This window comes from Adiantum capillus-veneris, chromosome 12 (genome assembly GCF_014529385.1).
Source record: "Adiantum capillus-veneris isolate H3 chromosome 12, ASM1452938v2, whole genome shotgun sequence".
In the NCBI taxonomy this organism is placed as follows: domain Eukaryota; kingdom Viridiplantae; phylum Streptophyta; class Polypodiopsida; order Polypodiales; family Pteridaceae; genus Adiantum; species Adiantum capillus-veneris.
The window spans coordinates 157210616-157235578 of NC_140942.1; the positions used below are offsets into that span (position 1 = coordinate 157210616).

Genomic DNA, 24963 nt, shown 5'->3' on the forward strand with positions numbered 1-24963 from the left:
ATGCAGAGGTGACGACACTTTCTGTAGTTCTCCCTCTCTCTCCACACATGCACTGGAGCCGTCATCGGCCAGTTCCTATTGCAACTTGATTCTCTTTTTCTCTCATAGTTGCACTGCACACACACACACACACACACACACACACACACACATCAGATGGCTGCAAGTAATTGAGTAGCAGCTCGCTCCCCTACACAAGGACACCCACTGATCTCTCTCTCTCACAGTTTCTCTGCCACCACCTCTTGTTGGCCATGCAACTTCACACACACCTCTCTCTCTTTGATCCATGTCGGTCAATGCTCCTCTCTCTCTCTCTCTTTGATATTGGCCATCCAATCTCTCTTTCTTTTTCTTTTTTTTCTGTGCATGCTAACATTAGCTACGTGTTTCTCTCTTGACTCTCAACAACGGCTCCCACACACAGACACACATACACAAGACGACGTCAGGCCATCATCATCTGCAACCCTCCCCCAAGTTCTGGCTATGGTGAGCTTCTGGAACGCGTCTCCTCCCTGGAGAAGTCTGTCCAGAAGCTTCTTTCAGAAAAGAAACGCTCAAATTCTCAGCAGCATCTGTTTCATTTGGAGCAGCAACACGAGATTGCTCATCTCCCAGGTTGCGAGTGCCTTACCCTTCCACGTTTGGAGTGACCAGCGCTTCCATGCCTTCCGTTTTCCAGATGCCCCTGCACTATCCTCGATTCCCAATGGCAAGCTCGCGCATATCAGCGAGAGTGGAGGCTCGCTCTTTTGCTGGAAGAGTATGGTCTGCCTATCCCTTCCACTCTCGCTGATATGCGCGAGCTTGCCATTGGGAACTTTCTATGGGAAACATAGAAATGCTGACAAACTATTTACTCTTAGCCTTTTCCATCAGTAAAGGGTAAGGTTCCATTTCCTTATATGTCATTCATATTTCATGGATTCGCATGTAAGATATACATGCACACACATCACCTTGGAGAGTCTTTTGTTCGGCGGCTTTGACATTTTTATCTGATGAAGGTTATTATCTTCATAGAAATTGGTATCAGCTGTTTGTGTTTGCCTATAGTGGGAATGTTATATGACTTGATTTCCATTGCTGCTGGTTTTCTTATGTCGGCTGCCTGTCCTTGAAGTACAATGTGTTAATTTGTGTGTAGCTTTATGTGGTAGGTGTCTGCCAGCAGTGTTCAACCTTTAATGTGCTATCATTTGCTTTCCTGGCTTGATCATTCAAGCATGCTCCATGCTTTCAGGAATTTGTTACCTACAGATGTGGATGTGCAAGGAATTATAGGAAAGTGTCGTTTCTTCCCACGAGGCTAGTTTATGTTCCAATAGCAGTAATTGCAGCAAGATTATGGAATGGCAATGCTGTGAATTGGGCTTGCCCAATGTGGAAAATGCTTCAGCTGAATTGCTTACAGAAATATATTAGCAGAGGTTACTGTACTACCAGTGGCTTTGTTTACATTATGCACAAGACTGCATTAATTTGTTGCTTTCTGTTTTGAAAGCAATGACTTCTTTGTATCCATTGCTTATGTAACCTATTGTAGAAAGAGTTCTCTCATAACTAGTTAAAGGGAGAAGAAAGCTTGAGGAGATGGACACCTTCCAAGAAGCATCAGCAAGGCATGCCCCTGGGCGCTTGGGAGCACTCTCCTCTCCCTCTCTTCTGCAAGTCGACTGTTTACAGAGGCGGACATTAACGAAACTCATCAGCGACTACTGCGATACTTTCTCAAATTGATTTCAATAAACGATCGTAGGATTTATTTTTATTTTTATTTTTAAAGGTTTAGTCTTATTTTTAAGAATTTCACTTTATTTCATTTGATTTTGTACCCCACATTGTATTAGATCCATAAGTATTCTATCAGTTTGTTCCCATAGGCCTTTGGAAGCCAGATGATAAAACATTTCATTTCATTTCGCTCTCTCTTCCCTCTCCCACTACGATTCTTTGTAACGACGGACACAGATGAAGCTCTCCAATAAGCATACAATAGCCTTTCGGGCATCACCAGGTTACCAAGCATATTCGGACATCGACAACGCTCCTCAGTGACCAACTTCTTATGATAATGTCGCCTGCCAACCATCCCGGGCATTGAGATGATCATGATGATGATGATTTCAGTCTGCTGATATTGATTTTAGTCTTTTAATTCAATTTTTCACTACACTTCATTTTATTTTGTACTCGACATTGTATTAGATCCATAAGGATTGTACGAGTTTGACCCCATGGCTTTTAAAGACGAGTAATATAACTTTTCATTTCATTTCTCTCTCTCTCTCTCTTCCCCCCAATACCACTACCTACAACAATGGACAATCACGACACTCTAGATGCAATACTTCCTGCAACAATGCTAGAGCATTGACGACGATGACGATGATTTAATGGGTAGTGAAATTATTGTTGCATATTATTCGATATTGTTTCATCTATTTGTTTCTGCATCCCACCCCTCCCAATGTTTCTAATACTCATTGATAGAAGACTACAATTATTGAGGAATTTTTACTTTTGTGCAAGGATCTGATAGCAACACCTTTCCATTAGGCGACCTCCTTGTAACCCATCAAAACAGTTATTCATGGAGCTTGGTATTGCTTTGCCCTAAGACTGCTATCCACTAGCTATCTCAGCTTTGCACACCACTCAACAAATTTATATAGCACCTTCATTATCCGTTTGTTTGTACTCAAACTTGCCTGCTTTCATCCTCTTTTACTAACAAATAATCCAACTTTGCATCAATTCTATCACCACAATTTATTTACTGTACGATTATATTGTTCTTAAATTGAACAAGAAATTGTAAGTGCTTTGTCTTTGAGAAACACTTTTGCAGATAAAGCTCGATACAATGCTAACATCTCTGCAACCCTCCAGGTATGAAATTTATCAAGGTACTGTTATCTACGAAGATCATCTACTACGTAATCTGTCTCTATGTATATATAGACCATATACAAATACACCAACCTTTCGCTTATTCTACCTCCTTTCTTATGTTAAGGTCTACAAATTATCCATCACCTATTACACCAACTTCCTATACGACAATCCTATAGTTTAATAACAGTTTGATAAATCCATGCTCATTCTATTAATTTCTTTCAAGTAACTCTATTTACATGCGTTTTCACAAGACTATAACTAAGCAATTTTCCAATATGTAAGAATATCATCGGTTATTTTTAGAAGAGGGAGCTTCTTTACTTGTTCGCATATGTTATAGGTTGCAAAATTGTTTCTAATATCATGGCTCGTACTTACTTTGATTGAAATCTTTACTGAGATGACTTGTCACACTGCTACTTACATGAGCTCAGTTGGTGTGCAATGATCGCTAACATTTGGTACATGCTTCCACACTCCAGTCTATTCCAATTTCATATCAAACAGGTCTTTTATTTTCCACTTTTTATGTCTTGTCTAGTCCATTGGTCACAAAGCACACAGATTCGCCGATTTAGGTAGTGTGTCAATGCTCATCCTAGTGCAGATTCGCCGATTTAGGCAGCACACCAACAAACTGCAGATTCATAATTTTCTTAACCAAATGCAGATTCGTCGATTTAGGTAGCATTAGTGCAGATTCGCCGATTTAGACAGCACGTTTTATTGGTGTAGATTCGCCGATTTAGGCAACACCAACCACGAAATCATGCTACAGTGGCTGGCCACCACTGTAACTGGCATGATTTTGTTACCCGGGTACATCATGAAAGTGATTTGGATTTGGTCTTATATTGTGGAATTGGAATTGGATTGGGATTTAATACCTGATGATTCTTTTATCACGGCAGTGTTTATGTGATGAGACTTGACATTATTAGATTGATGATGAGTGTGACCAATGATATCCTGATTCATCAGGGTATGACATATACTGCTTATTCTAGTGGTATGGGACACTAGAATAGGTAGTATGTGGATGACAGAAGGCATAAGCAATATTGTCTAATTTTATGAATTTTGTTACTATTTGATACAGACTTCTAATCATTGTTTTTTACAAGTACTGTTTGCAGATTTTTATCTTTGCAACTGAGAACACTTGCTTTCCAACGGAGAGGTATGTTATAGAATTGATATTTTATTATCTATTGCAGCTGACAGGTGGCAAGAGCATCAGCAGATAATGGATTATACAGAAGGATGTTACATTTTATGTATATTTGATTATTCAAGTGCTCTTTGTGAACTTTGGCCAATTATGTCCGGCCGGCCAGTTTGTACTCATTTTGACCATTCAAGAATCTATAAATTAAATACGTGCAAGAGGGAAATGGTCACTCTTGCACGGGGGGAGATTGCACCCAGTGCTTGCGTTGCTCTTCTCTCCTCTTCCCTCTTCTCTCTCGCCGTGCCGACGTAGCACTCCATTCTAGGAGGTGCGTCTGCACGCGCCCTATTGCTCTCTCTCGCACTCTGTCTCCCTCTATTCGTGTATCTCGCGATTATGCGTCTATGTGGTTGCCAGGTATGTCGATTAGTCGGTTTATGTCTTGCTATGTGCTGTTTTCGAGTATTTTGCAGGGAAACCAGGCTTCCGGCTGTAGCAAAACCATGGTTCCCCTAGGATTACATCCTCATGCTTAAGGGGAGAGATGAAGAAATCCTCTTTGTCCACATAACTTTGGACATGTAGCCTCAATTTCCCGATTAAGGGAGTAACTGGGACTTCTTCTCCCTTGAAAGCACCATCGACTGGTGGGGTATTTCCCATCTCAAAGGCTTGGATGCCTAGCTTAGTGGCCAACTCCGTGGATATGAAATTGTGAGTAGAGCCATTGTCGAAGAGAATGAAAGCGTCATGTCCTCTTACGTTTCCCCAAGCATGGCATAGAGGAGATCCTTTGCGCTGAGCATCTTCTTCTTGAACTTCAATTATGGAGGCTCTAGGAGGTTCATTGCGTGTGTTCTTTTGTGGGCAAGCACGATAAGCATGCCCTTGCTCCCCACATTTGAAACAACGGTTATCCTTGCGATAACGCTCTAGCTCTTCAAGAGAGAGAGTCTATTTTTGCCTTTGTAGACTCCCTTCTCCTTAGCTTTGTTGTTGTTGAAGTTGCCCTTGGGAAACTTTTGGACATGGTCCTTCCCCTTAGGCTCATTACGGTCTTTGATTTCCATGGGCTTAAGATTTTTCTTAGCCCCTTGTTGGAAGTGGATTCGTGAAGCCACCATAGTTTGGTGTATGACCGCTGAAATAGTGCGAGGCCTTTTGGGAGTTGAGATACTCCGCCATATCTTCAGATAAACCCGCACAAAATTGTTGGTTTTGCTCTCCAAAATCTATCTTTTTGTAGACAGTGGCTTTGAGATGTAAATCCCAAAACTTGTCTACGTATTTGTGAATAGATTTGTAGGGAGAGTGCTTCAAGCTTCGCCATTCGGTGAGCACTTTGTCTTTGGCATCGCTAGCCAAAACTGCTTCATAATGGAAGATCTTAAATCTTTCCATGTTCGTGGAGCTTCACCGTTTGCTCGTAGGCTAGACCACCATTGCCTGACGGACTTTTGGAGATGCATGGATACATGACGTATCTTAGAGGACTCCGTGAAGACCTCATCTCCGAATGCCGCATCAAATTGTTGAATAAAGGCCAAGACTTTGTCCGTAGCACCAAAGGTGCCATAGTAGGTAAGAAAAGAGATACTCTTTCCTCCCTCCTGGAACTCTTTGAGCTTGGACAACCTCTTCCAAGCGGCATAGGATTTCCTATGGCCTCTCCTTTTGAATTCTTTAGGAGCTGCACCATCACTTTCTTCAGAAGAGGAGGAGGATGATGAAGATGGAGAAGAGGGTGACCTCTTTCTCACCTTTTCCTTCTCATACTTCCTTTCTTCCTTCTTTGAATTATGGTGAGAAGGACTATCCGATGGTCTTCTCCGTTTAGGGGGTGTTGGAGAGCATTTTGCCCACCGTCTTCGTGGTGCCATCTCCGTCGAGGTGACGGGAGATTCACTTCTTTCTCATTCTTTTGGTGGGGGCTCTACTGTTGAGATTTGGGCTCTCCTTGGTGAGGGGGTTGCCCCGTCAACTTGTAAGCTTATGGGTCCTTCATATGGATCCTCCTCTTCTCTGACCGTAGAGAGTCCTCTTTTAGAAATCTCACTAGGAGCTTCATAGGCACTCCCTCTTCTAGGTGAGGAGATTAGAGAATCCCATGGATGCGTAATTGCTATTGTACTTCACCTTGGAGGGATGGGTTGTCCATGGCTTGTTGAAGCCTATGTGCACGTCTATCGCACGTGTCAATGCAAGGAACTTGCCGATACACTATGTGCGAGCCACAGATGACTCCAAGACTGCAACTAGCCTAAACTAGTAAGCTCAAAGATGGCGATGGTGTGCCACTCACCGCTCTACGCTTGCTGTCATGGAGGATTCCTCACCGCGAAGAAGAAGGAGCTGCCGCTTCGCCGTGCTCGATTGCTTCGCTGCTGTCGTGTCGTTGTCGCAATGCTCGATCACACACACACACACACACACACACTCTCTCTCTCTCTCTCAGGCATACACACACACACACAAGGAGATGAAGAAGAAGAAGATGGAGATGGAGCAAGAGCACCCTTCGATTGGACAAATGAAAGAATGAGTGAATTTTAGGTTTAGTTGACTTTTATATGAACTTGCCCCATTCACACTTGGGCACCCATGCTTAGCCAAGTAATCCCTTGAATGTTCCAGTTAGAGTGTGCCTCTCATTGGCGATCACTCTTACCCTTTTCCTATTGGACCTTTAGTCTCCATGGTCTCATTTGAATCATAATCCTCTTCATCGTCATTCATATACACGAGGTCGTCACCAGTCCCTAGGTCTTTGAATTGGGGTATGACTTTGCTGCTTTTTGCAATCTCTTCCTTTGTTGTTCTTCTTGTGAGAATGGGCAATTGATGCCGTGTCTCTTTCTTCAAAAATATAATTTTGGTTTTGGAGCATCAATCGTGTGAGTACATTTACTACTGGTATCACATGTGTACTTTGTGATGGCTCCTCGGTAACCTCAATTATGTTCAATGGCGTGATCTTTGGCGCATTTGGATTATTAAGACATTGGGCAATCAAATGATCTATGCCACATCGATTACACATGAGTATCGGCATTGTAGTCGTACTCGTTTGATTGGTTTGCATTAGTGTGGCATTCTTTTGTAGTCTAATAGGACACTCAGCTACACAATGTGGACCCCCACACTCGTAGCATTGAAGAGGTGGTCTCTTGGCAGTGAAATTGATATTTTTGGCCTCTTGCAGCAAGAGCAGCTACTTGATAGACATGTTTGACTTGTCCCCAATAGTCCTCCATATAGTATTGTGGACTTTCTTCAAGTGCATTGATCCCATAAGCAATATTAGGGTCTAACTCATCCTTACAATCCACATAAGGGTCACTCGCAAAGCAGGAGATCTTCAAGGTATCAAGCCAAAAATGATTAAATAGAAGGGAGATTTTACACATGAGTGGATGGGTGCTATGTTCAACATTTCACTTCAATATGGTATGCCTTGTGATTGGAGTACTAATTGGGTCAAGCATTTGCATAAAGGAGGGAATGTAAAGAATGTAAATAACTACCAAACTTTAATGATTGTGTCTCTTATTAAAAACGTATTAGGGGTGTATAACAAAGATAAAATTGAGTAATTGGGATGAGGAGAATGGAAAGCGTGCAAAAGGACAAGCAGTTTTTCATCGACACCATAGCATCATTGGTGTATTGCTTTGAGCATAACTCTTGGTTGGATTTGCATTCCATAGCCAAGGGGGGTTGGTGTAGGCTTTCCACTTCTCAAGCTTGGAGAAGGAGATGACTTGTGTGCACAACACACAATGGGTGTGTGTGTGTGTGTGTGATTTGTGGAGTATATGAGAGAGAGAGAGAGAGAGAGAGAGAGAGAGAGGATTCGATTTTGCTACTTTACTCTTGCTACAAGCCTATTGGCTCAAACCTTGGGCTAGCCAATGAATGGCCTTAATCATAACAAGCAAGGGGTGTAGCATTTGGACAAGAGTCCTCTTTTCCCTCTTTGAGAGAAAGATCTTAATTATTTAATTGTAGCATTTGGACAAGTGTCCTCCTTTCCCCCTTTGAAAGAAAGATCTTAATTATTTAATTGAATCTAAATTCTTATTGGACCTCCCTGTAGGTCATCCAATAGGATTCAAGCACATTATGAGGGCAATATTGCGAGGGGCCTGACATGTGGCCTTAATGCCTCTTGAGTCTTGGCCTTGCCTTGAGCGCACGTGTGTGTGTGTGTGTGTGTGTGTGTGTTCTCTCTCATGCCCCTATTTTTAGGGCTCATCTTTGACTTGAACACGTCAAGCACCTCGGTCATCAAGCACAAAAATCACCTCAAGCACCTTAGTCATTAAGCATGACAAGCACCTTAAGCACCTTATTCATCAAGCATGACAAACACCTCAAGCACCTTAGTCATCAAGCATGACAAGCACCTCAAGCACCTTAGTTATTAAGCATGACAAGCACCTTAAGCACTTCAAGCGCAAGCCTAGCTTGCCTAAGGTCTAAAGTACTTAAAGGTCGTAGGTCTAAGTATTTTAACACAGGCTTTAATGAGGCTAACCCTAAGGTCTTTTGAGCTCCATTAGATGCACGTTGCTCTTTGATAAACTATCTCCTTTTAGACCCCTATTGAGATGTAACCATCTCTCCTCTTGGTCCCCTACGCAGAGATAAGTCTAGAGGCACTTATTGCACATTGCTCTTTGGTAGACCATCTCCTTTTGGACGCATATTGAGATGCAACCATCTCTCTTTTTGGTCCCCTGCTGAGATAGGTCTAGAAACACATATCTATATCCTAACTCTTGTTCCCCTTTTATCTTTCAATATTAAATGATCAGTTTAATATGAGAAAATCAATTGGTAAAGTTAGATATTATATTTTATGACATTACCTCTCTCTTGAAATCATAGTTGTCCTTGACTATGAGGTAGAGAAGATCAAGAGAAGACCAAGCCTAATCATTAGTCCATGTTTCTTAGCGGGTAGAGGATCCCATTTTACCCTACGACATCATTCCAAAATGGATGACTAACCCATTTGTTGGTGCTCGAGAGACTTAGCTGCTGCAAGCATGTCTGCTCTTTAGTCCATATCATACTTCCAATGTAGAGGGACAAGTTCTACTTGGTGTTTGGGAGATGTCATTGCCACAAACATGATCCTAAGCATGCATAGTTCTTAAATTTTGTGCATAATCAAAGAAAGAGAGAGTCTTATAAGACGAAAACATTGTTCATTTAAAATGTATTTTCATATGCTTACACTCTAAAGCATCATTGTAAGCTTTGATAAGGTTCATATTATCCTTAAGTTAGGTTCCTTGCATCCATCTAGCATCTTTAAAAGGATAATTGTTAAAATTAATAAGATATCGTTGGAGAATCTTACCATTTCTTAATACCTTGTCTTCATGTCATAGGATGGACTCAGATTGAAGTACCTCTTCTTGATCTTTGGGTTTGGAGGGTCTGCAACTATTGCTTCTTTTGGTGGTGCTCCTTTGTAATTCTTAAGTAGGCTCCCATGGAAAAGATTGTGCATGAGCCAATGGTTGAGCAACTTTAATTGATAAGCCATCTCATTGATTAGCTTAAGAATTTAAAAAGGACCATATTATCTTTTTGCTAGTTTAGCATAATACTCTTGGTGGCCCGTAGGATTCTTGCCCATAGCATGCCTTAGATGAGCCTTGAGAAACTTTAGCAAGACCCAATCATTTTCCTTAAAGGCTAAGGATCTTTTGTACTTATTAGCAACAACTTTTGCCTTTGCTCTAAGATGGATATAACCTCTTTAATCTTTGGAACAGATTATTGTAAGTCTCGGTTATATTCATCAACAATGAAGATCTTCCCATGTACGACTTTTGGATCTTCCCTCTTTAACCTCGAAAGGTGCTTTCCCTATAGAAGTATGTACAATGTCATTGTACGCCTACTCTATAAGAGGTAGGTACTTCTGTCATTGAGAACGTTGATCTACTTCCATGACATAGGCTTTTAATAGATCAATAATCGTTCGATTAGTTATTTCACTTTGTTCATTTGTTTGTGGATGATAGACACAAAGAGAAATTTAATCTAATTCCTAGATTCTCAAAGAGACCCTTCCAGAAATTACTGATCATTCTAGGATCTCTGTCTGACAATATGGATGTTGGCAAGCCATGATACTTGAAAATTTGAGATCAGAAGAGGGTTCTTGTTTGATGTGACTTGATGGTATTTTTGACAGGCATAGAGTGTGTTTTCTTGCTAAGCCTGTCGACTGAAACAATCCGAGTTGCTTCCCTCGATCAAATTTTGACTTTTGGCATACCGCCCCGCATAAGGAGAAGCATTGGATTCATACATGAATTTCTTATTGTATGGGTGAGTAACACATAGCTTATTGCCATTTAGAAGATAACCATCCTCCAAGGTAAATGATTCTTCTTTCTTCCCTAATGCAAAGGCTCTAATTACATACTTAAAGTCTCTATGAGTAGCATACTCATCTATCATAAAAGATAGATCATTGTGAGTTGCTATTGACACCACATTTACCCTTGGCCATTGTGAAAGTGCATTGGCCACTTGATTGTGCTTGCCAGCAATGTGAGCAATATGAAATTTAAATTGCGAAAGAAAATTTGCCCACCTCATTTGTTTGTCAAAGAGCTTGGTTTGCATCATGAAGTTCTTGCGGCTTTGTGATATATTCGTAGGATGAATGGAGTCTCCAAGAGATAGTGTTTCTATGTGTCTAGTGCATATAGAACGGCTAGTAGCTCTTTTTCGTATTTTCCCAATACTTGTGGAGTTGAGTCTTCGACTCTCATATGCTATGGCATGCCATTTTTGAAGCAAAACAGCTCCAAGGCAATCACCACAAGCATCACATTGGATCTCAAATGGCTTTGAGAGATCTAGTAGTGTGAGCCCAAGTTGAGAGATAAGCTTCTCCTTAAGATTCTGAAAAGCTTCTTGCTCTTTTGCAGTCCATGAATACTTAACATTCTTTTTCATTAAGTCATGTAATGGGCCTGCTATTAGTGACAATTTTTCTATGAAGTGTCTGTAGTATGCACACATACCTATAAAGCTTCATAGCTCGTGTAGATTCCTTGGATTAGGCAATCCTTTTATTACCTCTAACTTTGTTGGATCCATACAGGTGTCATCTTTAGAGATAATGTGACCTAAATATTGAATCTCTTGTACAGAAAATTCACTTTTCTTTTGATTAATGAAAAGCTTATTCTCTCAGACAACTTGAAAGATTACCTGGAGATGTCACTTGTACTCCTCAAGAGATTTTGAGTGGCATGAAGATTTTTTTCCATCATGGGTTTGAATGCGGTTAAAGCATTTGTCAGGCAAAAACTTGTAAATTATCAAATAGATTTTCTACCCGCAGCATGGAAAATCTTTTTTCTTTTTCATGGTGATCCTATATAGTGCTCTATAGTCTACACACTTGATATGTGCCGTCTTTCTTTTGTACTAAAAGTACCGGTGAACAGAATGGAGAGGAGCTAGGCCTCACCATCCCTTTTTCCACCAATTCATGCACTTGCCTCATGATCTCCTCTTGTTGAGCTTGTGAAACACGATAAGGAGGTTTATTAGGTGATGAGCTTTTTGGTAGAAGCTCTATTGAATGGTCATGATCCCCTCATTTTGAAGGTAGATCACTAGGGATGTCATTAATAAAAACATCTTGGAATTTATTTAGGAAATGTGAAAACATTAGAATCATTTACAGATCTTTAACAAAAATCATTTACACAAAATTAAAGCTTTTCATTTACTTATCAAAAGCAAGCATATTTACCAGGGATATGGTGTTCCCTAACTCATGAGATAGCCAAGGTTGTCCATCAACAACCCCTCGCTCCCAAATCCTACCGAAGTCAAACCATTATCGGTCGTCCATGGCGGCCTAATATGCCTCCACTGCAAGTGGGGCAACTGCAACTTCGGGTCGAAAGCGCACACTTGAGTTAGTTGTTGGATGTATGCACTATCATGCCCTCACCCACTCTTCCCTTGCAGCCTTCGCTCTCAATATTCACTCATCTAATGCATATGCGACTCCACCAACTAATCAACAAGCTGATGAGGTGTTGAGCATAATGGACACTTGCACCTCTCACAAAGAGGTGGTAGATGACAGGACCTCCATCTACGCTTGAGGTAGTGCTTTATAGTGTTTGACATCTGTGCAAAGTAGGTTGCCTAGCAACATGATGGCTAGAAAACCCAATACACGCCTACAAGTTGTCAATGTGATCCGGTAGTGCCCCCCCTCTATCCTTCCTTAGATGGCACCCTACTCATCTCTTTGCCAGTGCTTAGCCCAATAGATCAACCCCTTCAACTCTCAATTGCTCTAATTGCCCACAAAAAACCAGAAAGAAGTTTGCTTACAATAAAGTTACCCACATGAATCCGATGCCAAGAAGAAGCTACCATGTGGAGCACAAGAAGCTAATGGCAAATAGAAAAATAGGAGATGAAATATTTGGAAACCGTGTGGAGCAAATCTGAAGACATGAAAGAAGGAAGAGAGAGAGAGGGGGGGGGGGGGGGGGGGGGGGGAGGGAGGTCCTAAAGAGACAACTTATCCCCCATCCATCATCAATTCGTGTATATTACCTTATTACTGTAAGATGTCCTTCTTGGGTATACTAATAGCCTCTCCCCATGAGTGTCCAATTAAAGGGTTCCTTTCTTTAAGAGCCCAAATAATCAGCATGATTACCATCTCCTTAATATACACCATCATGAAATTACATTCCTTTAGTCCACCAATAGATTTTTGGCTTGCCCCAAAGGGTTGAGGCCTTAGTGATGCCTCCCCTTCTTGTTGATGAAAAAGAGGAGGCTATTTACAATCCTAACAAAAAAATTCCATTGGTTGAGAAATAAAGCGCATGCACAACCGGCAGATGGCCACCAAGGGGTAGATCTGGGTCTGAATTGCACTCCCGATGTGAGAGGAATGAAGGATTGAAAGCTGGCTGCAAGAACGCAGATCTAAGGCATAAAACGCGACAAATCTCTTGCATAAAGGAGGGCTAAAAACGCAGATCCTGATGATCGTGATGATTGGTAGCAATGTGAGCACTCAATGCAGGCAAGGGAATGGCCGGGGGGAAGCTCGATGGGCTGCCGAAGTACCGGACTGCAACGGCAAGCACGCGAAAGTAGTTCCAAGCCGTGTTCTGGTGATGGAATGGACTGAAGATTGAAAAAGATGAACCGATCTACAAGGATGAGCAACACAAGGGCTGATCTAACGATGACACCATAGTGTTATAACATCTGTCAAAATCATGTACAACCAGATGGCAAAAGGTAGATCTAGGGCTGAATTCCACTCTTGATGTGAGATGATTAAAGGGCTGAAAGCTAGCTGTAAAAACATAGATCTAACGTGTAAAACACAACAGATTTCTTGCGTAAAGTAGGGCTAAAAAAGACAATCTCAATGATGGTGATGATGGATAGCTGTGTGAGCACTTGGTGCCATCAAGGGAATGGCCGAGGGGAAGCTTAATGGGCTATCGAAGTATTGGACTGCAACGAGAAACATGTGAAGGAAGTTCCAAGCCATGTTCTAGCAATGGAACGGACTAAAGACTGAAAACGCTGAACTGATCTACACGGATGGACAATGCAAGGGCTACTTTGGCAATGAAACTGTAGTGCTATAACATCTATCAAAATGCATGTACAATCAGATGGCCACCAAGGGGTAGAGCTAGGGTTGAACTGCCAAAATGTAGATCTAAGGCGTAAAACACAGCCGAAGTACCAAACCGCAACGAGAAGCACGCGAAGGCAATTCCAAGCTATGTTTTGACGATGGAATGGACTAAAGAGTAAAAATGCTGAGCTGATCTACAGGGTTGAACAAAGCAAAGTGTTAACCACTTACGGACACCCTATCACCTTTGACGAACATCTTATCACTTTATTTGAGTCATGGACCGGGCTTGTCGGTCCTATAGGTGCGTAGGTGATCATTGATGAGAGGAACACCAGTTATCTCATTTTTACATTATTTTTGCTATGACCAGCCACTGTGGGCGCCCATATGTGAATGGGTCAGATTCATATAAAAGGTCCATTTTGACCTAAAATCCTCATTCTTGAGGTGCACACTAAAGAAGTGCTCTTACTCTACCTCTACGTTATGCTCCATCATGTGCTCACGAGTGTGTGTGTGTGTGTGTATGCTTGAGAGAGAGAGAGAGAGAGAGAGAGAGAGAGAGAGAGAGAGAGAGAGAGAGAGAGAGAGAGAGAGCGATTGAGCATTATGGCAGCAAGACAATTGAGCGTGGCGACGGTGGCTCCTTCTTCTTCGCTGGACGGAATCCTTCACAGCGGCAAGCGAGCGGTGAGTGACACACCATTGCCCCCCTTTGAGCTTACTAGAATAGTCTGGTTGTGTGCTTGAAGCCATTTGTGGCTTGCACTTTCTTGCTCTACCTCTACCTTCTGCTCCATCATGTGCTCACAAGTGTGTGTGTGTGTGTGTGTGTGTGTATGCTTGAGAGAGAGAGAGAGAGAGAGAGAGAGAGAGAGAGAGAGAGAGAGAGAGAGAGAGAGAGAGAGAGAGAGAGAGAGAGAGAGAGCAATTTAGCATTGCGGCGGCGGCTCCTTCTTCTTCTGCTCCATCATGTGCTCACAAGTGTGTGTGTGTGTGTGTGTGTATGCTTGAGAGAGAGAGAGAGAGAGAGAGAGAGAGAGAGCGATTTAGCATTGCGGCGGTGGCTCCTTCTTCTTTGGTGCACGGAATCCTTCACAGTGGCAAGCAAGTGGTGAGTGACACACCATTGCCCCCCTTTGAGCTTACTAGAATAGTCTGGTTGTGTGCTTGAAGCCGTTTGTGGCTTGCACACAGTGTTTGGCAAGTCTCCAACCTCCGACATATGCGGTAGAAGGGTGTGTCATATTGAAGATTTGTCATCCACAACTTTTGCTCAACCATTTCAATATACATTTGTGCCCGTTTGAAATTCATACAAAGTGATAACTTCTTTTCCTTTGGCTGAGATTATCATTCTCAGATGCTTCTCCACATGCAAGTCAATACATAAGGTCCGATGATGTGATTCTAGGGTCCATTGGCCAAGCGTAAAACTCTTTATGCGATATACATGATGGATTCAAAGAGTAGCATATAGTCAATCACACTATCCCCATTATGTTTTCTACATGTAAATCCATTGGTTCCACTCTACAAATATACACCATTGGAAATGAGCATACTCGTGCTATTGCACATGTGTAAAAGTAACTTTTCATAGTGATCTAGCTCTTTCTTTGAAGTACGATCATACAAGTGAACTTCCTCCAACTCCTTTGAAATGTATGGCATATCAATTTATTGAGTATCATGTTGCAATATTTTTGTGCGAGCATTCATATTCCCAAAGATAATAACATCACCTTTGCCTTTAAAATAAGCAATGTCTTTCGCTTGCCAAAATCTTTTTTGATTTGGACACCAAAACTCAAAATTTTCTTGTGTTTACGTTTAATGAGCTCGATTTAAATGTTTTTTTTCAATCTCTTGATTTTGAAGAGGTTTCAAAGATCTTCTTGCATCTCAATTGTTGCAATTGGTGTAAGCAAGTGATGAGGATGCAAGATATATACAAAATTTATCGTTTATGTTGTGAGCTACATGAATCAGAATCTATCATTTTTATTTGACTAGCTCAGATTGATGGGTTTTTGCCTATTTAACCTATTACTATGAATTGGAAATGAAAGAATGCAAAGAAATAAACAAAACTTGAAAACGAAGCTAATGGTGATGGAACTCACAACACTCTGAAAGCAATGAAAAAATTGGCGATTAAGATGATTTCTTTTGCCTTCAATCAATAAAAACTCTTTGCTACCAAATGAAAGATCTAGCAAGTCCTAGACTCCTAAACTCTCTCATGTGACAAAAACCTTATTTTGCCACTATTTTGCTAGTGAAATGGAATGTGTTTTTAAAAAGTATGGATGAACACAAGTATAGAGGCAAGGTCACTTGACCATCATAAAACTAATCCCTAACATGATGCCACTAATCCCTAACATGATGCCAATGTTAGCGGATCACCGCGACACAAATCTATAGCATAGCTATCTAGCACTAAGATACACAATATGCTAATACTCAAGGAAGCGATTTGGATGGAGTCGAGAGACGTGTTGGGTTGTCAATCGCAATGGAGTGAACCTAGGCAAGAAGATACACAAGAGCAGCCATGAACCTACACAAGAAGATACACAAGAGCATCCATGAGCCAATAATAAAAAATTAATTTCAACAAGCATAGAGTCAATCCTCACATCAACCAATCACTGGATGGTTTTTGAGCTAAATGAGCTCAAATTGTTGGAAACTCTCAGAGACTATAGGCAAGGACTATTAGAGCAAATCTAGACCCTAAAAACCTAATTTTGAAAGGTACATGAATCACGACCCATCATTTCATAAGTCATCAAAACATTAATAGAAATAGTCCAATAGCTTCTCCTAAGAAATGAGAACAATCTTCTATCAAAATGAGAGATACCCCTTCCGAGGGGTCTCTACGAGACTTATACAATTTACACTTTTATACAATTTCAATACACACAAAGTTGTGAAAGTGATCTCAGTGTGCTCGACTTAGCATGGAGTTTAAGCCATGAGTCGCACTACATCCAGAGGTATCTAGCAACTAGTGCTACCCCTGAATGTGTATTAATGAAACTGCACTCAAAAGAATGATCAAGTGGAGGGTGAAAATATGTATACACCGCATTGCAAGAATTGAGAGAGTAAGAAAGAAAGTGGAGGGTGAAATAGAGTGCATAGATGACACAGAAGGATGACAAAAGAGAATCTTTAAATGCCTCATCTAAATGTGCAGGATCGATCTGTCCACCCATCACATCCGCTTCTACAACAAATAGAGAGATTTTCACTTTGTTAGGAACAAGCCAAAACACCTTTAACTTGCCTGAGCCAGATATAAGACCATGCCACTTTGCCTCCCTCCATGAAACCAATCTTTGAAAGGATTTCAAATATTGATAGGTAGTAGTAAATCATCAACATCAATCATACAAATTTAGGCACCATGCCTCTTCAGTATTGCACATGATGGCAAGATCCCCGGCATGTTAACTGTGTAGGTCATTCAACCATCAATGGACTAATCGTGTAGATGAGCCTAATAAAAAAAGAAAAAGATCTAAGAAACATTCTTGATCTAGCAAAGCCCTAGTTCATTGACCCTTTCATTGAATCTAAGCAATGTTGATGCATGAACAACAAGTGACTATCGGTGATCAAAAGGATTCTTGCTTTGTTGCAAAATAGCGGTGATGAGAGCTACATAGAGGATTCAACCACAAACTTGATATAAAGCACGTACACTGTGAAAAGAGAAGAGAATATAGTAAGAAAGTAGAGAGATATGGTCCTTCTATTTCTTCTTTCTACAAATGAGAGAGAGATTCTTATGGAGATGGTGATTGTAGAGCTTGCACAAAAGGCAAGGAGCCCAAGCTATAGAGGTGCCCCATGTTTCATTTCCTTGTTAGTTGTTGGTGCCCCTACCGAGGAGGGCAAGTAATTGCATTAGGAGAAAAGCCCTAACTTTTCATCTGGTTGAAACTGTACAAATCTTACTTCTCACACCCATGTTCACAATACCCTCTTATAAGCACATTCCACAAGGCTTCATTGCGGAGAGAAAGCTTATCAAATAGTCTCATGTAATAATATTCTCTTCCACATGAATGTAGTGTGTGACTCCTCATCCAAGGCTATACTATGAGATCTCTCTTCTTCATGGAATCTCTTCGTCCTCTCTAAGATTTGGCAAAGTGGGGAGGTACGTCTTGTGCATATCCTAGCCTCATCCATAACATCTTTCATCTCCTTTATGCATAGAGTTGGTTGTTGCTAAGATACCCTGGACTCTTATGTTGGGCCCAATGCTCATTTTCTCGTCTTTGATTGTGTGCACCAATTTTATTTCTTCCTGTTGTGCTTCCTTGTCCACTTCTTTTCGGGTGTACTTCCTCACCAGGTCCACCTATCCCTCCCTAGTGGCCTCCATTTTCCCTTCATGGCTCTCATTCATGGCCTTCATGAGCTTCTCCTTGATAGCTTCCTTGTCCACATCCATTATCTCCCCCTCTTGCCTTAGTGGTTGGTCCCTCAGTAATGCTACTTCTACCCTTAGACGTCCAAATCTTCCCTCGTATATGCTTACTCCTTTATTCCCGCATTTCCTTCTTCCACTGCTCCTTTTATTGCTTCCACTCTTCATTCTATCTTTGCCATTGTTCCATATCTTTGTCAATCTTTGCAAACCAAGAAAAAAGAGCCCTATATATGGCATTGATGTTGCTATTGATTGTTTTCATAATCTTGTTGATCATCCGGGTCAACTTCGGCTTGAGTTTGGTGTTGGTGGCATCATATGATTTGAAGGCCATCTTGACCTCTCGCAATCCTCTAGGGATTCCCGCGGACCGCCAATGCATTTGTGGCCATTTGGACATTTCGGTGGTCATACATGTACATGTGAGTATGTGATTGTGTGCATGGATATGCATGTCCATATAGATGTTTGTGGTCCAATGCATAGTTCATGAATTTTATTGATGATTACATACATGCATGGGTGTATCTACTCAAGGCAAAGTTTGAAGTGTTTTTGTGTGTGCTTCAAGTAATTTTTGCTTATGGCTAAAAATGTCTTTAGTTGTAGTTGTGTTGTGTTACCATATACATGTGGTGGTAGTGATGTGTGTGAACACACTCAGGACCGCCGGGGCATTTTGTCCCTCACTAGGAGGTTTTTTCCCCGTGCATTATATATACGTCCATAATTCTAGGGCTATCTATATTTCCATTGCACATTAAGTACAACACTCTCTGTTGTGTGCCTTGAGCTTCCTTCGTCTTCTCCAAGCTGTGTGTGTTTTCCTGCAACCCTAATTCCAACAATTGGTATTAGAGCAGGTTGCGTCCTCCCAAGCTTAGTCTTGCCAGCAGCTCCAACACGCGCCTGCTCACTTTCTCCAATTTTTGTGAGCTCTGACGAGCGTCCGTAGGTCGACAAAATTTTGCTTTGGGCTCATTTCGGCCTCCGTTTCCTTTACAGGCAGTACTGAACAGGCTATTTTGTCATTTTGTGCAGATATTCTTTCAGTGTTGTTTTTTTGCATAACAGGTCCCTTATGGTCTTCTACTCATTGTGCTATATAGCACGTGTTCTTCCCACTTTCCTTCTCATCTTTTTGGGAAATTTTCACATCAGGTGCAACATTTACCATGGCTGACAACAACACAAATGTGGTCAAGATGTTTGCTGATGAGGATAGTTTTGATGGGGACAATTACCCTATGTGGGCTTATATGATGCAACATGTTCTTGTGTCAAAGGCATTTGGAACATTGTGCAGGGCATTGATGTACGTCCTGGTTCTGAGGATATAAGCTATGTTGAGGATGTTGCAGGTCTTGCTGCAAGGATTGCTATTGTTAGAGTTGTTTTGCCTATGGCAGAACAAGCTCACTGGGATGTAAAAGATGCACAAGCTCATGCATTGATTGTGTTGTTTGTGAAGCATACCATTACTCCTCACATTCATTCAACAAAATCTGCAAAATAGGCTTGGGATGGATGGTCTTTATGCAAGTTGCAATGAGGCAAAAATTGCATTGCTAGGTAAAGAGCTGGAGTCGAAGATTATGCATGAGGAAGATGACATGGACACTTTCCTTGCTGGTGTCAAGAATATCAATGAGCAACTTATTTATGCAGGAGAAGTCATTTTAGACAGTTCCCTTGTGCAGATTGTTCTTGATGCCTTGCCAGATTCTTGCTAGACTTTTGCTAGTACTTGGAGACTTATGACGCAAGGGAATCTTGAAGTTTTCAAGTTTTATGCATTATGCACATTGCTGTTGCAAGAGTCGCTTTCCAAAAAAAAAGCAGGACTAGACAACGTGCAGTCGAACATGCATGTATTGCTGCTCAAAGAAAAGGTGGTAACAACAATGCAGCCACTTCGTATGGTTCTTTTGCGAGTGAAAAATCACATGTTCCTAATGCTTCTGCTGGCAACAATTTGTCTGGAAATTATGGTGATAAGTGCAAAAAGAAGATACGTTGCCATTATTGTAAAGCTAATGATCACTCGATCAACCAATGTCCTAAGTTGAAGGCCAAAGAGGCTAAGAAGAAAGAGGCTGGTTCCACTACTAATGTTGGTGATGTTGATGTTGATGCAGAATGGACTTTTAGTGCAGACTGCACTTATAATTCTATTGTCCATGGTGCATGCATGTCAGTTTTGCTGCAGATTCACATGTGTGCTATTTTGACAGTGGTGCTACAAAGCACATTACCTCACATCGTGATTTGTTCACCTCTCTTGAGTCTGTCCCTAATGGGAATTTAGTTACTTATGCCAACAATGCCTCTTATCCGGTTCCAAGGAGTTAAAAAGATTGTGCTGCACTTACTACTCCAAATGATAGTTCTTTCACACTTGTTGATGCACTTTATGTACCTGGGATCAAGAAGAATCTTTTGTGTGTATGTGCACTTACTAGATTTGGTCTTGTAGTCAAATTTGTGGATGACAGATGTACAATACATGATCTAAGTTTTGGTGATGAAATTGTTGCATCTGCATTTTATGTCGTGGGTTGTATAAGCTCAGTTTGTATGACAAGTGTGGGCAAAATTTTGCAAATGCAGTTGTGGATTCTAAGGCTATTCAGATGCAAAACTTTGGCATGTACGTTTTGGACATCTGATTTTTGACAGTTTGTTGCGTTTGTAGAAATCTGATATGGGTACTTCTTTGGCGCCTCTTGAAGCACCTATCAAACATATTTGTGAAGGTTTTATTTTGGGTAAGATGTCATGTTCAATTTTCCAAAGGACGGTTCAGTTAGGGCCACATGCAGGTTGCAGCTTGTGCATAGTGATTTTTATGGGCCCATGCAGACTCCATCCTTGGGCAATTACCTTTACTTCGTGACTTTCATTGATGATTTCTCCAAGCATGCATAGGTATTTCCGCTTAAACCAAAGTCTGAAGTATTTATGTGCTTCAAAAAATTTCTGGCTATGGCTAAAAATGTCTCAAAATGTACTATGGGCACCCTCCGTTCCGATCGAGGGGGGGGGGGGGAGTATATGTCTCATGAATTTAATGCATTTCTGGCTAGTCGTGGGATAAAACACCAATGTAAAGTGCCTTAAATGCCTCAACAAAATGGTGTTGCTGAGAGTAAAAATAGGTCACTGTTGGAATTAGGGTTGCAGGAAAACACACACAGCTTGGAGAAGATGAAGGAAGCTCAAGGCACACAATAGAGAGTGTATTACTCAGTGTGCAATGAAAAGATAGATAGCCCTAGAGTGATGGGCGCATATTCAATGCATGGGGGAAAAACCTCCTAAAGAGGGAAAAAATGCCACGGCGGTCCTAGTGTGTTGACACACATCACTACCACATGTATATGGTAACAAATCCCCCCTGGAGTGATGCGGTGAATCAGAGCTTGCACATGAGTAAAGGGAAGTGCCATGCCTTGAGGACATGATCAGTCCACAAAGGGGAGTAAGCCCAAAGCTTCGAGCTTCTCACAAGACAATGCATTTGTGAAAAGATCTGTAAGGTTGTCCTGTGTTGGCACATAATGCAAGCCGATCTCTCCTGTTGAGAGCCTCTCCCTGACATAGTGGTAATGCACCTCAATGTGCTTTGTGTGAGCATGAAAAACTGGGTTCCTTGCAATTGCCAATGCGCTCTAATTGTCAGTGTAGATAGTGTTGGCAGTGTCATGTCCAACACCCAAATCAGCCCATAAGGCGTCTGAGCCATACACACTCAATCGTAGCTGTGAAGACTGCCCTGTACTCAGCCTCACAACTAGAAGTGGCCACTATAGGTTGCTTCTTGCTCAACCATGATATACATGAACTGTCAAGCATGAAACAAAAACCACTTGTGGACACTCACATGTCAAAACAACCAGCCCAATTTGAGTCCGAAAAATCATGTAAGTCTAGCGGCAGTGATCCCCCCTTGGGATAAAACAAGCCAAGATGTAAAGTGCCACTAAGGTACCGGAAAATCCTCTTGACAGCCTGCCAATGCTTAGACCCTGGGCTATGCATAAATCTATTGACATGTGAGACTACAAACTGAATATCTGGCCCTGTGTTGCATACATAAATGAGGCATCCAACAACAGTTTGGTAAAGAGTGACATTTGCAAGATCACCAGCATCATGAAGACTCAATTTTATACCTGTTTCCATGGGAGTGGCACTAGGTTTGCAATCCTCAAGCCCAAACTTACATAGCAATGTCTCTATATAACTTTTCTGACAAAAGGCAATACCACCATCACACTGCTTAAAATGTATGCCCAAGTAATGATGCAGCAGCCCCAAATCTTTCATCTTGAAAGTGGCATTCAAATCAGCCTTAAATTCAACAATATGTCTCTCTTTTGGTCCAGTGATTAGAAAATCATCTACATAAAGAACCACAATGAGAAGTACATCACCCTCACACTTTACATACAATGTGATTTCTATTGGACTATTATGAAAGCCTCATTTGACCAAATGAGTGTCAGCTTTCTCATACCAAGCATGAGGAGATTGCTTCAACCCATAAAAAGCCTTCTTACATCTGCACACTTTGCCCTCTTGTCCTTTCTTGACAAAACCGTGAGGCTGCGTTACATAAACTTCCTCAAATATGTCACCATTCAAGAAAGCAGTAACCAAAATGAGCTGCCAATGCACATAGAAAATGCACACTAGTCATACGACAAGTGGGAGCAAAAGTCTCTTCATAATCTATTCCTTTTTGCTATGCATAACCCTTTGCAACAAGTCAAGCCTTATGGTGATCGATCTCACCATCCGGCTGGCCTTTCAACTTGTAAACCCACTTCGTACCAATGGCCTTTTTGACAGGAGGCAAATCACATAAAGTCCATGTGTCATTTTCAATAAGTGTATCATATTCTGATTGCATAGCAGCCATCCAATTTTTTGAATTGTGTGCTTCATCAAAAGACAGACATTCCTCAACATCATGTAATCTAGACACAGCCAAAGCATAACAATCTGATGCATAAGATGCATGGTGAGAACCTGAATGAGTACGACTAGACAAAGGTGCATCCAATTTACTGTCACACAAAGTATGCACCAACCATTTAGGCATACCTCTAGCCTTCTCATTCTCAGCCCTTTCCTCATCAAGTAAAGCATGTACATTTGCATCAGTAATAGGCTGATTTGTAACATTTTCAAAAACCCCCATAGGCTGTACATTTGCCTCATTGGAATTTACATTCGAACTTCCACCCTTGAAAAGAGGCAACAAAGTGTCATAAATCTCCTGTGAGCTTACATTACTGACTCTAGTACATGACAGCAAGGACTGAACAGAATCTTCCACAAACACAACATCTTGTGAAACCAGAAGACACTTTGTTTGCGGATGATACAACCTGGCACCTTTGATTTCAGAACTATAACCAACAAAAATACATTTGATAGCCTTATCATTCAATTTTCTGCGCCGTGTTTGTGGCACCAAAGCATATGCCAAACAACCAAAAACACGCATGTGCTCAATAGAAGGCTTTCTATCATGCCATGCTTCATATGGAGTAATAGACTACAAAGCTTTCGTAGGACACCTGTTAAGTACATAAGTGGCACACATGATGGCCTCAAGCCAAAAAGAATGCGGCAAAGCTTGACTTTTGACCATACATCGTGCCATTTCCGTTAGTGACCTATTTTTCCTCTCAGCAACACCATTTTGCTGAGGTGTATAAGGCACTGTACATTGGTGTTTTATCCCACGACTAGCCAGAAATGCATTAAATTCATGAGACATATACTCCCCCCCTCGATCGGAACGGAGGGTGCCCATAGTACATTTTGAGACATTTTCAGCCATAGCCAAAAATTGTTTGAAGCACATAAAAACTTCGGACTTCGCTTTAAGCGGAAATACCCATGCATGCCTGGAGTAATCATCAATGAAAGTCACGAAGTACAGGTAATTGCCCAAAGACGGAGTTTGCATGGGCCCACAAACATCACTATGTACAAGCTGCAACCTGCATGTGGCCCTAACTGAACCATCCTTTAGAAACTTTGAATGCTGCATCTTGCCCAAAATACAGCCTTCACAAACATGTTTGACAGGTGCTTCAAGAGGCAGCAAAGAAGCAACCATATAAGATTTCTGCAGATGCAGCAAACTGGAAAAATTCAGATGCCCAAAACGTGCATGCCACAATTTTGCATCTGAAACAGCCCTTGAATCTGCAACTGCATCTGCAAAATTTTGTCCACACTTGTCATACAAAGTGAGGTTATACAGTCCACGGCACAAAAGGCCAGATGCAACAATTTCATCACCAAAACTGCGATCATGAACTGTACATATGTCATCCATAAATTTGACTACAAGTCAAGTCTAGCAAGTGCAGATACATACAAAAGATTCTTCTTGATCCCATGTATATAAAGTGCATCAACAAGTGTGAAAGAACTGCCATTTGCACAGTAAGCACAATCTTTCCAACCCCCTGAATCGGGTAAGAGGCATTGTTGATACAAGTGTCTGAATTCCCATGAGGGACAGACTCAAGAGAGGTGAATAATTCACGATGTGAGGTAATGTGCTTTGTAGCACCACTGTCAAAATACCACACATGTGAATCTGCAGCAATTGGCATGCATGCATCATGGACAGGAGGATTGTAAGTGCACTCTGCACTAAAATCCCATTCTGCATCAACATCAGCATTACAGTCTCCTTTCATGAAAGACCCAACAATGGCTTCATTTGTA

General features: G+C 41.4%; 1 pseudogene; it reads left to right on the forward strand.

The window, feature by feature from the left end:
* LOC147446746 (uncharacterized) overlaps positions 1-24963 on the forward strand; it is a 29980-nt pseudogene continuing 5017 nt past the window's right edge.